The sequence below is a fragment of the Schistocerca gregaria genome, chromosome 5, assembly GCF_023897955.1.
Source record: "Schistocerca gregaria isolate iqSchGreg1 chromosome 5, iqSchGreg1.2, whole genome shotgun sequence".
Taxonomy (NCBI): domain Eukaryota; kingdom Metazoa; phylum Arthropoda; class Insecta; order Orthoptera; family Acrididae; genus Schistocerca; species Schistocerca gregaria.
The window spans coordinates 95696687-95712750 of NC_064924.1; the positions used below are offsets into that span (position 1 = coordinate 95696687).

The following is a 16064-nucleotide window of genomic DNA, read 5'->3' on the forward strand; positions in this document are numbered from 1 at the left end:
ACAAGGCTGATGTATTGCACTTTATCACCTACACTTTGCAGTGCGCGAATAAAAAAGTGTTTGGGCTGATGTGAAATCCGGTGTCCTTACCCAATATTCGGTATTCGGTTACCCTGCCACCGTCAATAATTCTTATTACAGTGCTCTAATATGAATGTTGCAGTTGCAAATAGGTGGCGTTGCCGCCAAATATTTCCATCATCACTCAGGGCGCATCTTAAAGGTGTTGCAGCATTTGCTTTTATCTAACATCACACTGTGTCATCAGACACACCGTGATGTTTGTGAACGGGTCGGGACGCTCGCAGCTGCTGAGTCACAGTCGCAGACTGTCTAGGACCTCTCATAGCTGGAGGAGGGGGTAAGGGGTAGGGGTAAGGGGAACTGACCGCTACTACCAGTCCACGTCTCTTCCAGAGTCCGGGGCTCCCCACCACCGACCCCCAGCCTCTCGCGCTCACATAACAGACGAGTCCTCAGTGGCCGCTGGCACCGACGGCGGCACAACACGCATAGGCCTCGTCTCCTCTCCGACGCTGACGTCACGCCGCTACTGACGGCCTCCGCTGCCCAGGGTAAGCCAAAGTCTGTTTGACGTTTGTCACGCTTCAGCTTCTCGCAGGCGCTAGCCGTTGTTTCATTGCGAGAAACGCGTACGTTATGCGCGTCGTGTCGGAAACAGAGGACACACCCTTTCCCGCCTATGAAGGTGACCTTGTGTGCTGTCTGGCTGCTTCAGCTGCGCGTGACCTGCCTACTTCCGAATGGTTACCCGACAAGGTCAGCCGGACCGGCATTGTTTACGCTGCGGTGATGGCAACAGGGTACGATCCAGTCTTCTTTCATTGGTGGAATTCTGTCACACGTAAAGTGTCTAGCAACAGTTACGAGGTGTGATCAGAAAGCAACGGGAATTTTTGTTTTTCTTGAAGAATCTTTATTTATTCATCAACATCAATTTTGTCCACTTCAGAATAAACTTCTTTAGTATAACACACTTGTACCAGGAATTTTCCAATCTTGGAAGACCTGGTGGAACTCACTTTTCATTATGGTGTTCAGTTCCCTCATTGGTTCCGTTTTTATCTCATCAGTGGCGGGAAAACGACTTCTTTTCATGGTTCTTTTCAGGCTCGAGAATAGCAAGAAGTCACCGGTGGCCATGTACGGCGAACACGTGGCTGATGCTACATAATGGTTTTATTGTCAATAAATGACGACTAAGTCTTGAGGTATGAGCAGGAGCATAATCGTGATGCAATTTCCACGAATGGTTTTACCACAATTCTAGTCGTTTTCTTCGGATTTCTTCACGCAAACTCCCAGGCAGTATTCCTTAATTGGCCGTAAGACAGGAAGCCATATTCACTATCCTATCGTAATTGGAGAAAACAGTGAGACGAACATTCACATTGGATCGAACTTGTCGAATTTTTGATCTTGGCTCTTCAGGCGGTTGCCACAGGGGAGCAATTGGGCACTGGTTTCGATGTCATAGTTGTACACCCACGTATCGTCACCTGTTATAACTTTCTTCAGAAGTTCTATATCGCTATCGTCTTCATTCGCAATTCCTGGGCGATATCTAAATTCAACAATTTAGGAACAAACTTTGCTGCTACACGTCTGATGCTCAAACATCTGGAAAAACTGCTTAACACGAGCCAAGGGATATGTCGACATCATCAGGGTCCTCTCTGATGGTGATTGGGCGGTTTGCCAGAACCATTTTCTTTACTTCTTCCACATTGTCGCCAATAACTGATGTGTTAGAGTGTCAAGGGCGGTCGTCGTCTTCAACGTCTTTTCGGACCTCTTTGGAATCTTTATATCTCTCGTAAACACTTGTTTTACACGAAGTAGATTCGCCAAAAATCAGTCACCATTGCGAGTGCGGTGCAGCACCTTAACCTATTTCTCAAGCACAGTTTAATGCAAGTTATTTGATCCATATACTTCGAAAGAAAATATTCACCGAGCAGTCGAAAACACGTATAATCGTTTCGACTGTCAACAATTAATTAAATATTCAAAACAGTTGTAACTGCAAACAGACATCAGGAATATTTTTACAAACAAGACAAAAGAATTTGAAAATCGGATGTACGAAACCCGCGAAACTGAAAAACCCCAGTTACTTTTTGATCACACCTCGCAAATTTGATCGACGCGTTATGTAAACTCCGTACTTTCTCGTCCTTCGTTCCTCCGGTTGAGCATATGAACGCTCTTAATCCGATTACTGTTCTGTACTGCATATCGTCAAGTCAGAGCAGTGTAATTAACCCGTGAGGGGTAAAATGAAATTTTCTGAGGGCTAGAGACCAAAAGGGCCCCACACTGTTTCAGTCATTACAACTATTACTATTTTGTCACACTCTAATATCGATTATAGAAGATAACAATAACATTCCTTCTTAACTACTAACATTAATGCGGTGTTGGTTACAACTTGTGAAGCAAATGAATGAACAACATCTTTCTCAGATAGACCGATCACTACACACGTAGTTCCTGCTTTGTACTACGTATCTATGACACTCAAAGTCACACATGTACGTAACAAATGCTAAGTATCTCTCGAAAATGTCTTTTCCAAGTTGTAGCCTTGCAAACAAACTTATGATGCACGTCAGCATTGTTAATTAAATTTCAATTAGGTGTTGAATATAAATTCGAATAAAACTTTAAAAAATGTGGGTCTAGTGGGTATCCAACGAGTGACAACGTGATTACGAAACTAAAACATTATCCGCTCTGCCACTGAATACTGTCCCTCTGCTATTATCAAATAGCATATTCCTTTTATTTTCACGTTTCAAAATAACCTTTTATGTGTAACGTATATGCACGTGTTAATCGTGTTCAAAATCCTTGCAGTTAAATTTTTTGCTGCCTTGTATTTAATGCTTTAGGGCCTTGAATAAGGCTAATGAATAAAATTTTTCATGAAAGTATTTTTATCGTTACGTAAGTACCGGCCATACAAAAATACTCATCAAGAAACTAAAAACTGACTTAGTTTATGTTACCCTCATTCATTAACATGATGAAAATCAGTATGTATAATTTACTTTCCGAAGAACTGCCAGCCTGTCTTACAATTTAAAGAAAATTAAATATGCCACGTAATGGCGGCGTATTGTAGCGCGCCGGCGATGTTATTCCTCGCTGCTGTAATTTTAAGTAAAATCTGAAAATGTTAAAATATTTGACATGTAGGGTGTTACTATTACACAATCACAAAAGTAATTTATGGTCTCCTTTCCTACAAGACAGACCTGTATACAACAGCGCTAACATTAAGCGTCCATCTACTATCAGCTACATGTCCGCTCTTGTTCAGTATTTTGGCAAGAAGACCTCAGAATGTAGTATACAAAAAAAAAAAAATAGTTTAAATGGCTCTGAGCACTATGGGACTTAACATCTATGGTCATCAGCCTCCTAGAACTTAGAACTACTTAAACCTAACTAACCTAAGGACAGCACACACATCCATGTCCGAAGCAGGATTCGGACCTGCGACCGCAGCAGCAGCGCGGTTCCGGACTGAAGCACCTAGAACCGCACGGCCACACCGGCCGGTTGTATTGCACAATTTACTGTTCACAAATGTTATGGCACAATGTTTATTCTTTGCATAGAGAATTACAATTTATTGCCAGTTATTCTCATATAAATAGCGTTCATAGTATTTTCGTCGTAAAGCGTAGTAAAAATAATATGTCACACGTAATGTGCTTCACTTTTCTGCGTTTAACATATTATATTATTGAATAATTATGTCGATCTATATGGGGACGCTGTAAGAGGCGATACACTTCATTAGTTGATGTGCAACGTGTTTAAACAAAAGCTTCATATGTCGGAGATAGGCAAAATAATGTGAACAGTGTTAGTAATGGGATGGTTGTGTATGACGGTCAACAACGCAGGTAAAGTACGTGTTCCGCTGGACTGTGCGTGTTCAGTAAGGACCACGCATCAGTGTAGGTTGTTTATGAGTAGTGCACACTCCGTATTTGCATTCAGAGGCCGAAGTTGATATGCAATGAAAGACCTAACGGACTTCCAAAGAGGGCAGATTGTGGGGGCCCGATTAGCTGGAGCATCAGTAACCAAGACAGCCAACTTATTGAATGTTTCAGGAGCAACTGTTTCAACAGTCATCACAGTCTACACAAAACAAGGAAAGACATCATCGTGTAAACGTAATAGTGGGTGCAAATCAAAACTAAATAACAGAGATCGTCGTACAGAACACGAAAGGTGTCAAAACAACGCAAAACTAAGGCGGCCAAAGTGGCTGCAGAGCTCAATAGCCCTATTCGTGACCCCGTATCTATCGACACTGTCGACTGAGAACTCCATAAAGCGGATATTCATGGGCGACCAGTTATGCTGAAACTATTAGTGACGACAACCAACGAAAAGAAGTGTAAAACATGCTGTCAGGAGGGTAAATCCTGTCAGTGGAAACACGTCGTATGGTCCGGGGAGTCAACGTTTTCGTCATTTACAACATCGGGCCGGGTTTACGTCTAGAGAATGCCAAAAGAAGCCTAGAATCCTATATGTTTGATTCCAACCGTTAAGCATAGAGATGGAAGTGTGATGGCGCCGTCAGCATATCATGGTATTCTGCTGGTCCCTCCATTTCAAAGGCCGTGCTAGAACCAGCGATTGTATGATCAGGTGCACCCCATGATTCAAATGTTGTTCCCCAAAAGTGATGCCATATTTCAGGACGATAATGCACCAATTAACACAGCCAGGACAGTACATACGTGGTATGAGGAGCATGTAACTGAACTGCAGCGTCTGCCCTGGCCAGCACAGTCCCCGTACTTCAGTATTACCGATCCCTTGTGGGCGGCGGTATTGGATCGCAGGCTCCGGAGCAGATTTCCAGCTCCCTCGTCACTACAGGAGTTACAAGACGTTCTGATCGAGGAGTGCCGTAACATTCCACTCGAGACTACGCAATCATTATATGCCAGTATTCCAAGAAGAATCCCAGCGGTATTACGAGCAAATGGGGGTCCAACCCCTTATTAATAAACAATCCCCAAGTAAGTACAGGTATTCACATTTTTTTTACCCCCTGTATCCTTTCAAGAGATAGTGTTGGTCAAAACTAACAAATACCTATACAGATAGAGACCAATCCGTCTTCTCATATTCACCTGTCTGTTACGTAGAAAGCCGCGCGCGGTAGCCTGCTGTCTTAGGCGTCCGGTCACGGTTCGCGCTGCTGCCTCCGTTGGAGGTTTGAGTCCACCCTCGTGCATGGGTGTGTGTGTTGTCCTTAGCGTAAGTTAGTGTAAGTTAGATTAAGTAGTGTGTAAGCTTAGGGACCGATGACCTCAGCAGTTTGGTCTCATAACATCTTACCACTGATTTACGATTTTTTACGTAGAAATAGACACTACAGACTGGGCTGCATGTGGGTACCACGCCTCCAGACGCATTCTTCAGCCCTTCTTACAAGAGGGCCGTGCGAACTTCCCCTCGTCGATTTCATACATCTTGACAGGGCGTGTAGGGCACTACTAGGACTGCTACGCAAGTACAGAGGAAAAGGCAACCCTTCAGTTTTCGAGAAATTTTACGCCTGCTTCTATACTTTCTGTCGACGCTATCCTTCACGGAGTTCGTAGACGAGCGAGTAAGGGCTTAGTTTATTAAACGCGAGCTATACGGAGTGTATTTCTCTATCAGTAGTTTTGTGTTCATTGCTGTTCAGTTCTGACAACGTATTTATTATGCCGGTTCGAGTTATTATTATTTAATGGCTCATTTAGTGTTTTGATAATCTCTAACTTGAAAAAATGAGAAAAAAATTTTCCTTAGGAAACTGGAAATTAAGAAAAGGATATACGAGACCCTTACATCAAATCAGAAAAGTCATTTTATTTGTGTTATTGTACTTATATTTCCCACAAGTATAATGTGTAACGCATGGAGCACTGCGCTAATTAGAATGATACTGATCGTAGAAACATGGCAAACAATATTTACTACCTAATGTAACAGAACTTGTAATGAACGCCGAATTTTTGCAAGTGTGTGGTTTTTTCAGTGTGTCTATTGTAAAATACATCGGTTTGTACTCATGAACGGTTCTCGGTCACCACACGATTTCACGATGTACCACACGTAACGAAGCACATTGCAAGAGGCATAAGAAGGGCATAAGAAGAGTTGGTTCTGTGTCAGGAGCACTCTGACAGTTCGCTGCTTACCAGTTTTCCTCGGAAGAATAACAGTGACCTGTCGTCGCCGATAGGCGGAGTGAAAGAATATTCAGAATCAGTTATGTATTTCCATAGAAATGCATGTAGCATCTTGACTCGTGGTTGGCGTCGCCTGTCAATGCCCGCTGAGGAATCGCGTCGTGAGCGGCCTTCAAAAAAATGGCTCTGAGCACTATGGTACTTAACATCTGAGGTCATCAGTAACCTAGCACTTAGAACTACTTAAACCTGACTAACCTAACGACATCACACACATCCATATCCGAGGCAGGATTCGAACCTGCGACCGTAGCGCTCGTGCGGTTCCAGACTGTAGCGCCTAGAACCGCTAGGCCACCTCGGCCGGCACTTCGCTGTGGGACTTCGAAAACTGTACGCGTTTTACTGCCCTATACTAGGTTGGCATGCAGCAGTATTACCGAATATTGTCTGTCTACGACTGATTGAATTTGTATGCGATCTTCTGTAGAAGATCTCTATTCTATTAAGTGATGTAAACGCAATTTTGTAGTCGTTTTATATGTTCTTCACCTGTCTGTAAAAATAAACCTCGGAAGACTGCACCAGTACATTTGGGAGGAATTACTGTAATACTGCACAGTGGCAGACCCTCTCCATTGCGAAAAGATTCGTCGTACAAATCCAGTTCAGTGTACTTTTCCCACGAATCTAGGAACAGAAAAAAATTTTCTTCTCTCACTCATGGCGTCGATTAGAAATTGTTATATAATGCTGTTGTGAGTTTGCCGGAGTTTGAAGATATTATCGTAACGTCTTTGTGTTTGAGTGCGATCTTATCAACTGATTTTTTCACAATTGGTTCACAATAGTTTTCTTGCAGGAATGTTTTGAAAATAAGGTGTATGAAAATGATGAATTAATCATTTGCACAGTCATAATTGATGTATCTTGCCTACTCGTGAAATGTTAGGTGTCTACGAAACCTGCTCCTCGCATCGCTAGACAAGAGTTCAAGCAAATCGTATTAATGAAGTTTGTTCCAAAAGAAAATTATTATAATACTTAATTTTGTGAATACAGATGTGTCGCAGGCAAAGGGTGACAAACAAAATAAGAAATCTCTTCAGTACATATAATGCTACATGGAGAAGCGAAATGACTAGTCTTGATGCTTTTCTTGAGCTCACTGCTGTAGGGCTTGTAGAACTGGCGCGGCGCTTATGCCCTCTTGGTGTAGAGGGCGTTCTCCTGGGCGGGGGTCGGTCAGCATGCAATTGGCAGACATCTTCTTCAAAGCCCTCTTTGCTCTAACGTTCCCGCCTGGCGTCTCGGCGCTTGAGTTTACGCCCGAACAATAATAAATCTATTGTTAAAAGTACGTGGGAATGAGAAAAAAATACTGGCTGCGAGATTCGATGCAGAGACCTTGCGCTTGAGAAACTAAGCGCGTACTCTGTCGGTTGCTGACGCCTTGGACACTACCGGCCTGGGTGGCCGAGAGGTTCTAGGCGCTACAGTCTGAAACCGCGCAACCGCTACGGTCGCAGGTTCGAATCCTGCCTCGGGCATAGATGTGTGTGATGTTCTTAGGTTAGTTAGGTTTAAGTAGTTCTAAATTCTAGGGGAGCGATGACCTCAGAAGTTAAGGCGCATAGTGCTCAGAGCCATTTGAACCATTTTGAACCTTTGACACTAGCGACCAACTAAGTCTATAAACTCGCCTAAAAATTCTAAACTCGATTTTATCGAAAACAGTGGAGAGTCGGACCTCCGTATTCACATATGTTGGAATTCTAGTCGTGCCCTACAGACCCTGTCAGTACTGACCAAACCGGCGAAGTTAAGTTTGTACTGTCCCCTTGTCAGTAGTGAATCACGCACGCTTTCATATTCCATTCGCATTGCCTCGTATGCATTGGTCACAAGCTCCTGTAACGTCAGCACAACGTCGATGCTTTGAACATATGCCACTACCTTTATGAACCGATAGCAAACAACCAACGGATTTAAGTCCACTGTACGGGGAGACCACGCTACTGAGCTTCCTCGACCAATCCGTCGCACGTTGCGATGTACTACTGTCGCATGATGTAAAAAAATGGGGTGGTACTCCGCCGCGCATAAACTATAGTCGTCGTCTTTCTCAGAGTCTTACAGTGCTGATAATTCACCTGTTAACCTGTTTGGCAACGTGTGTGGCGGTATGAGTCCGTCACCGACAGTTCCTGCCTGTACACTACTATCAAAGCGCATTGAATGTATTCGCATTTGCAAAACATGGACAACCATCAGCTGTGGAATGGAATGACGATAACTGGAATTATGACAATGAAAATTCGTGCAAGACTGGAACTACAATCCGAATTTTCCGCTTATCGCGAGCGGTTGCTTTATATTTGGCTATCCATGCACAACTCACGGCTGGATCCACATTTCCATCCGTGGCCAATCACGCATCAACAACTTGTACTCGTACATATACTTTATTTATTCCCGTACAGGTGAGACATTTTACTTGAAAGTCGTTTGCCAGATGTCGGCGAATAAATTCTTCCGAATTACGATGCAAATTTCCTTTCGACATGTCCAAAAGAACAGGCACTTGCAATACATTTACTGTATTTCGTAACGGCTGTAGTCCTCGCAGTGTCTCTTCCTTTTGACATGGATCGTAAATTGGAATAACAAAGGCACTACAATGTCGTAATACTGAAGAGATCCTAATACCTCACTTTTATGATTACTCGAGGATTTGCATCTGATGACATTAGCGTACTGTGGTAATTTATTACGTCATCTGTTGTGAATCCTGCCTCATCTTTTGTAAACAAAATACAGGCTGTCAACTGCGTTTCCTCAACGGCTAATATCTCAACAGGTTCATGTTTCCCGACTCATCATTATAAGAATTTTTCTTCCAGTTTCGACCAGTGTTACCTCCTGTATGTACATCTGACAATTTTGAGTGATCTGTACCTTAATCGATAAAATGGTTCAAATGGCTCTGAGCACTATGGGACTCAACTGCTGTGGTCATTAGTCCCCTAGAACTTAGAACTACTTAAACCTAACTAACCTAAGGACATCACACACATCCATGCCCGAGGCAGGATTCGAACCTGCGACCGTAGCAGTCGCACGGTTCCAGACTGCGCGCCTAGAACCGCGAGACCACCGCGGCCGGCTCCTTAATCGATAAAAACGAAACTCTTTCAAGATCACTTTGTTGTCCGTTTGTCTGTCTATCTCTGTCTATCTGTTTAACTGATAAAAACCCTTTTCTCCCGAAACGGAAAGACGTACCAACTTGAATGTATGTTACAAACTAAGGCCTATTGTCCGTTGTCGGTGTAACAAACAGAAGCTTCTAAGTCAATGTACTCAATAGGTACGGCCATTTGTGTCACATATTTTGATATTCGTAAAGTCACACATCGAAACCTATGCTGTACTTCCCGTTCGTTTAGAACCATGAAATTTGACAAGAAGAAAGTTTTCACAGTAAAAGTTAATGAAAAAAAATCCGAAAATGGTCAATCTGTGACCATATCACACGGAAAAACGTGTTTTGTCATTTATTAGCTGATTGTCTCTCTGTTCGTCCATATGTTAAGACTCCTTTCGTGTATGTATCAAGTTCAAATTTGCCCGCATCTCGTGGTCGTGCGGTAGCGTTCTCACTTCCCACGCCCGGCTTCCCGGGTTAGATTCCCGGCGGGGTCAGGGATTTTCTCCGCCTCGTGATGGCTGGGTGTTCTGTGATGTCCTTAGGTTAGTTAGGTTTAAGTAGTTCTAAGTTCTAGGGGACTGATGACCTAAGATGTTAAGTCCCATAGTGCTCAGAGCCAAGTTCAAATTTACGTCACATACTAAGGTCTGTGGTGCCTTGGCGCTGCAAGAAACTGAAGCTTCTAAGTCAAAGCAGTGACAAGATACAGCCATTTACGTCACATATTTTGACACATCCCCAAACGTACTCATCAGAAACTGTAGGATACTTCCCGTTGACCTGGAATCACGAAATTTGGCAAGAAGCAAGATTTCACAGAACGAATATAGGGAAAAGAACCCGAAAATTGTTAATTTTGTTATTATACAAGGCGTGATTCAGAAGTTTCAAGACTGATTCATTTCTGAGCAGGGGAGCGCGCGCGGACCGGATGAGGGAAGGAAACGAACTGCCGCTGCGGCAGCTGCCTCCGGAACCCTGAAAATGTGCTTCGCTTGCCTCGTGTTAGTGACCTTCATCGAAAAGTGGGAGAGGCGGAAATGAAGCAGCACTTGGAGTAGCGTTATGCGATTAAGTTCTGAGTGCAACTGAACAAAAACGCCACGGAGACCAAAGGCCTTTAAGGAAGAAGCCAAGTCTCGTGCAACGGTCTTCACGTGGCATAAACGTTTCAAACGTGGCCGCGGGAATGTTGAAGACAAGGACCGCTCTGGGCGAATGGGTCAAAATGTGGAGAGAGTGTGGGAGGTTTTAAACAGTAACCGTCGTCTTACAATTAGTGTGAGTGCTTCGCCGCTTGAGGGATCGAGTTGGTCGCGTCCGCCCGGCAATCAAGGGCGATTGGATTCTCCACCATGATAACGTGCCCGCTAACATGTCGCGCCGTGACAACACTGCTGCAGCCAGCCTACAGCCCCGACTTGGCTCCAAGTGACTTTTTCCTCTTCCCCCGAATCGGTACAGGCCTAAAAGGGAAGCGATTCGACTCCGTTGATGGCATCCAGCAGGCTTCGACGAGAGCCCTTGGCAGCATGACGCCCGAGGCCTTCCAGAAGGGCTACGAACAGTGGAAGACGCTCTGGCAGCGCTCTATTGATGCTGAAGGATCATATTTTGAAGAATTTTAGTCCACTGTAGTTAAATGTCCAATAAATTTCTGGTTCTGAGTTAAGTCTTGAAACTTTTGAATCACACCCTGCAGTACACGAAAAAATATTTCTTTTGTCTTTTGATATCCGGCGTCAGACTCGAAGAAAACATTCACGAAAATCTTGAAATCCCTGGGATCGATATGTTGCCAGTATCAAAATGGATAACTGGCAAAAATGGTCGAGATTTCCGGATCACAGAATGGATGAAGTGTCTACATAAGAAACTACACTCCGCTCGAACAGGCCATGGAGGCCCAACGGTACCGACCGCCCGCCGCGTCATCCTTAGCCCACAGACGTCACTGGATGTGGATACGGAAGAGCATGTTGTTAGCACACCGCTCTCCCGTTCGTATGTGAGCTTACGTGACCGTGAACTGTTTATACACAAAATTTGTAGGGAAGTCGTACTCACACCAGGCCAATTTTTTATTAGACACCTGAATTTTAAATTTAGCAGTGCTCGAAATATTCATATTTTCAAACTAGATTTACCATAGATGTCTTTATTTTCGACAATTCCATCGTATTCCTTCAGGAAATGAATGTCCACGAAATGAACTTCCAAGTCCGACAAGTGTGAAGAAAACTAAAGAGAGCCAGAACGGAAGGTGCCATTGTAAACCGCTTCAATTACATACTTAAGCGGAACGCTGCGATGTGATATGAAGTGGAACGGTCCCCTAACCGTTAGCTTTTGGCCACGACTATTCCACCGCACAACACACTCCTTACTCTCTGCGTGAAAATAGGTGATTATGACTACATTTCGGTACTTTTTCTCCATCACGTTCAGTTTCTTCAGGATACCATTTTTTCTCTTCCGCGGATATATACTTTAATTTAATTGAAAGAACTTTCAATTCACATGCAACAGGGAAACTTCCGTCTCTATGTGTATTTTGATCTCTGCGTTTGTCCATCTAGTGTTATTGTTGTTGATGTGGTCTTCAGTCCTGAGATTGGTTTGATACAGCTCTCCATGCTACTCTATCCTGTGCAAGCTCCTTCATCTCCCAGTACCTACTGCAACCTACATCCTTCTGAATCTGCTTAGTGTATTCATCTCTTGGTCTCCCTCAACGATTTTTACCCTCCATGCTGCCCTCCAGTGCTAAATTTGTGATCCCTTTACGCCTCAGGACATGTCCTACCAATCGATCCCTTCTTCTAGCCAAGTTGTGCCACAAACTACTCCCCAATCCTATTCAATACCTCCTAATTGGTTATGTGATCTACCCATCTAATCTTCAGCATTCTTCTGTAGCACCACATTTCGAAAGCTTCTATTCTCTTCTTGTCCAAACTATTTATCGTCCATGTTTCACTTCCATACGTGACTACACTCAATACAAATACTTTCAGAAACGACTTCCTGACACTTAAATCTATACTCGATGTTAACAAATTTCTCTTCTTCAGAAACGCTTTCCTTGCCATTGCCAGTCTACATTTTATATTCACTCTACTTCGACCATCATCAGTTATTTTGCTCCCGAAATATTAAAATTCCTTTACTACTTTAAGTGTCTCATTTCCTAATCTAATTTCCTCAGCATCACCCGACATAATTCGACTACATTCCATCATCCTCGTTTTGCTTTTGTTGATGTTCATCTTATATCCTCCTTTCAATACACTGTCCATTCCGTTCAACTGCTCTTCCAAGTCCTTTGCTGTCTCTGACAGAATTACAATGTCATCGGCGAACCTCAACGTTTTTATTTCCTCTCCCTGGATTTTAATACCTACTCCAAATTGCTCAATATACAGATTGAATAACATCGGGGATAGGCTACAACCCTGTCTCGCTCTCTTCCCAACCACTGCTTCTCTTTCATGTCCCTCGACTCTTATAACTGCCATCTGGTTTCTGTACGAATTGTAAATAGCCTTTCGCTCCCTGTATTTTACCCCTGCCACCTTTAGAATTTGAAAGAGAGTATTCCAGTCAAAATTGTCAAAAACTTTCTCTAAGTCTGCAAATGCTAGTGTTAGCTATCATAAACAAAAGTCACATTTTTGCCTTGTTCCGCCACCTGGTGCGTTTTCGTGCCCCTTCGAAGAAAGGGTATTGGTGCCTTACTGTAATAGCACTTACTACTGTACTGTGTGTTGTGCTTATATGAATTTTATGATATACGAGTATGTTCTGTCAGAATCTAGTGTACAAAATCTATACACAACGTGTTAATAACCCCATTACGTTTTTGTTAAATGCGTGGGAAATGTACAGTGAAAAACCAAAGGCATAATCTTACTCCTACACTCGATAAGGCTCACGAGTTCTAATTTGCCTGCAGAGTTGGGGACCAAGGTAAGGCTTTTGCCTCACATCTTTGTTGTGGTACATGTGCAAGTAACTTGCTTGAGTGCTTGCAGGGTTGTCTAACGTCAGTGCCATTTATGGTACCGATGGTATGGCGCGAAAAGAAGGATCATGCCAATGATTGCCATTTTTGCTTGACCAAACTGAAAGGGTACTCTGCCAAACCAGAACATGTTATTCAATTTACAAACCTGCTCTCAGCCATGCAGCTAGTTCCTCATGACGCATCTCCATCCCCTAAGTCACCAAGTCATTGGACCATTGATAAGCAACGTACAGAGATGCTGCTCCGACAGCGGTGCGAAAGAAGCAGCAGCAACAACTAGCAGAACACGTGTTGGTCCATATCCAAAGTATCTGCCACAACAATCAACATCGCCTCGTCGTATTACTCACGTAGAACTTAACGATCCCTATAGGATCGACCCAGTAGGAACCTGAGCCTGGGTATCTGCCTTCGCCATTGCGAGGATGAAATTTGCTCGCTAGGGGTGTTAGTGTCTTCATGTAGGAGGCACCACAGTGAGTTTGAAGCCTTTTTCTCTTCCTACAATGGGTTTGGGACATCAGTGATTTGTATGGAGATCTGCATCATATTTACAACACTGAGGAATAGACTCTCTTTACTGGTTCCTCGAAATCAAATTTTACACGGTTAAATAGAAGGACATTTATGAAACTATGCAAGATTTACTCAGTTACTTACAGTATGCTATGTGTGACTGAAAATTGTGTGCGGAGATGCAAGCAGTTTGTTGCCTGATTGGTAAGGTACCAGATTGCAGAATGTACTGCTACTTTCTGTGCAAGTGGGACAGTCAAACAAGAAAGAACATTACTGCGTGAAGAGTGGCCTTAGCGAAACACCAACATTCCAGATAAAATGAGTGTTGTATGAACCGTTTGTAAAACCTGAAGATGTATAGCTCCCATCCCTGCATATTAAAATATGGTTAAATAAGACTAACATTACTTTTACACTGAATGAAACTGTCTTGCTTGAAAAAGGGAAGAAGTAAAATGTCATGCACAACCTGTCAGACAAAAATGTAATAGAGAAAATGCTTGTCGACCTAAAAATTGGGCTTGGTTGTAAAAAAATAGGTGAGTCATGTCAAACTACGACTGCTTATGATGTAGTTAACATTCTCAGTAAAAACACAGCCTCTCTTCATAATGTTATGCATAACGATAGAAAATTGGTTAATTCCATTAATAATAAACTTTTAAAAAATGACACTTTAATAACTAAGTCTGACAAAGGGTGCTCTTTAGCTGTTGCCTACAATTCTGAATATATTTCCAAAATATTAGATTTTTAGCGAAAATAATATTTCGGAACAGCATGAGGATCCGACTCCAGAATTACAAAAAGAAGTCAGGTCAGCCATCAATAACGCAAAATTTCTAATCAAACCTTCTCAGAAGAAAATGCTTATCAACACGAACCCTCAGCCCCCAAAATTTCGGTCTCAGTTTAAAATTCGCAAACCTCACCATCCGATACGGCCGATATCTAATAGTATGAATAGCGCGAACCATGATTTAGCCAAATTTCTGCATGATACTCTAAAAAAATCATTCTTTTTCGAGAACAATTATTCCATCCCTAATAGTGACGCCTTAGTCCATAAAATAAAAGATTTAGAACGCACTTCAGATATCAAGTTGTTTTCATTAGACATCAAAAAATTTTATACTAACGTTCCATACAAGAAACGCCTACAAGCGTAGAAAAAGATTTAGTCATTTCAAAAAAGATCTTTCAGATGAATAAATCACTGACGTCATGAATCTCATCACTGTCGTAGTGAAATACAACTATTTTGAATTTAATGAACAATTGTACCAGCAATTCGACGGTCTCACTATGGGAAATCCGTTAGCTGGTATTCTTGCTGATATTCTCACCACAAAAACGCAACCTCTCCTGCTTCCCAGCGCCCTGGCTGACGTTAGGTTGCTTTCTTACATGTTCATCTTATGGAATCTTAAGCATTTCTACTCACATCCGCGACCCATTCGCGACAATCGGCCAATTTGAGTATTTAATTTCTGGTGGAGGCACTCGTAGAAGTGTTGAAACCTGGACAAAAGACTTTAATTTTGTGACCGAGGTCAGTAATTTCTTTAACTTTAATTTGTAAACGGTCACTGAACTAACCAGCCATGTTTAAAACTTTAAGGTTAATGAAGGCAGACCTCAAGATAAAGTTCCCCTATATCAGCGGTGGAAAGTTTAAAGAGGGAGTATCTATTGGCCCCCAACTACGACAGCTAGTGTATGATATCGATTTCATCAACTCGATAAGTGAGACCGAAAAAGATGCATGGAATGCCTTCATGTCAGTATGTACGCACTTTCTTTGGAATCACAAATCTGAGATTGTGAATAACATGAAAAGATATTTCAAGCGTATGAAGTGTCATATGTCACCGAAGCTCCATTTCCTTGATTACCTTTCTGACTTTCTCCCTTAGAAATTTCGGGATACGAGTGAAAAACACGGGGAGCGTTTTCATCAGGAGATTGTAGTAAAGAAAAAGCGGTTTGTGGTGCAGTGGCAAGTTTTCAGAATTATGTATTTTTTATAAGTAAGAAAATCTCTACTTTTGGTAAACGGTATGTGATA

The 16064-nt window shown here is 42.6% G+C and overlaps 1 protein-coding gene across 1 annotated transcript in view; it reads left to right on the forward strand.

Annotated features, from left to right (window-relative positions):
- Positions 1-484: 484 nt before the first annotated feature.
- The window catches only part of LOC126273242 (methyl farnesoate epoxidase-like), a 179217-nt gene continuing 163637 nt past the window's right edge, over positions 485-16064 (forward strand). Inside the window, exon 1 of the mRNA XM_049976787.1 lies at positions 485-575. The gene's annotated coding sequence lies outside the window, so the exon portion shown is untranslated. The remainder of the gene's footprint in view (positions 576-16064) is intronic.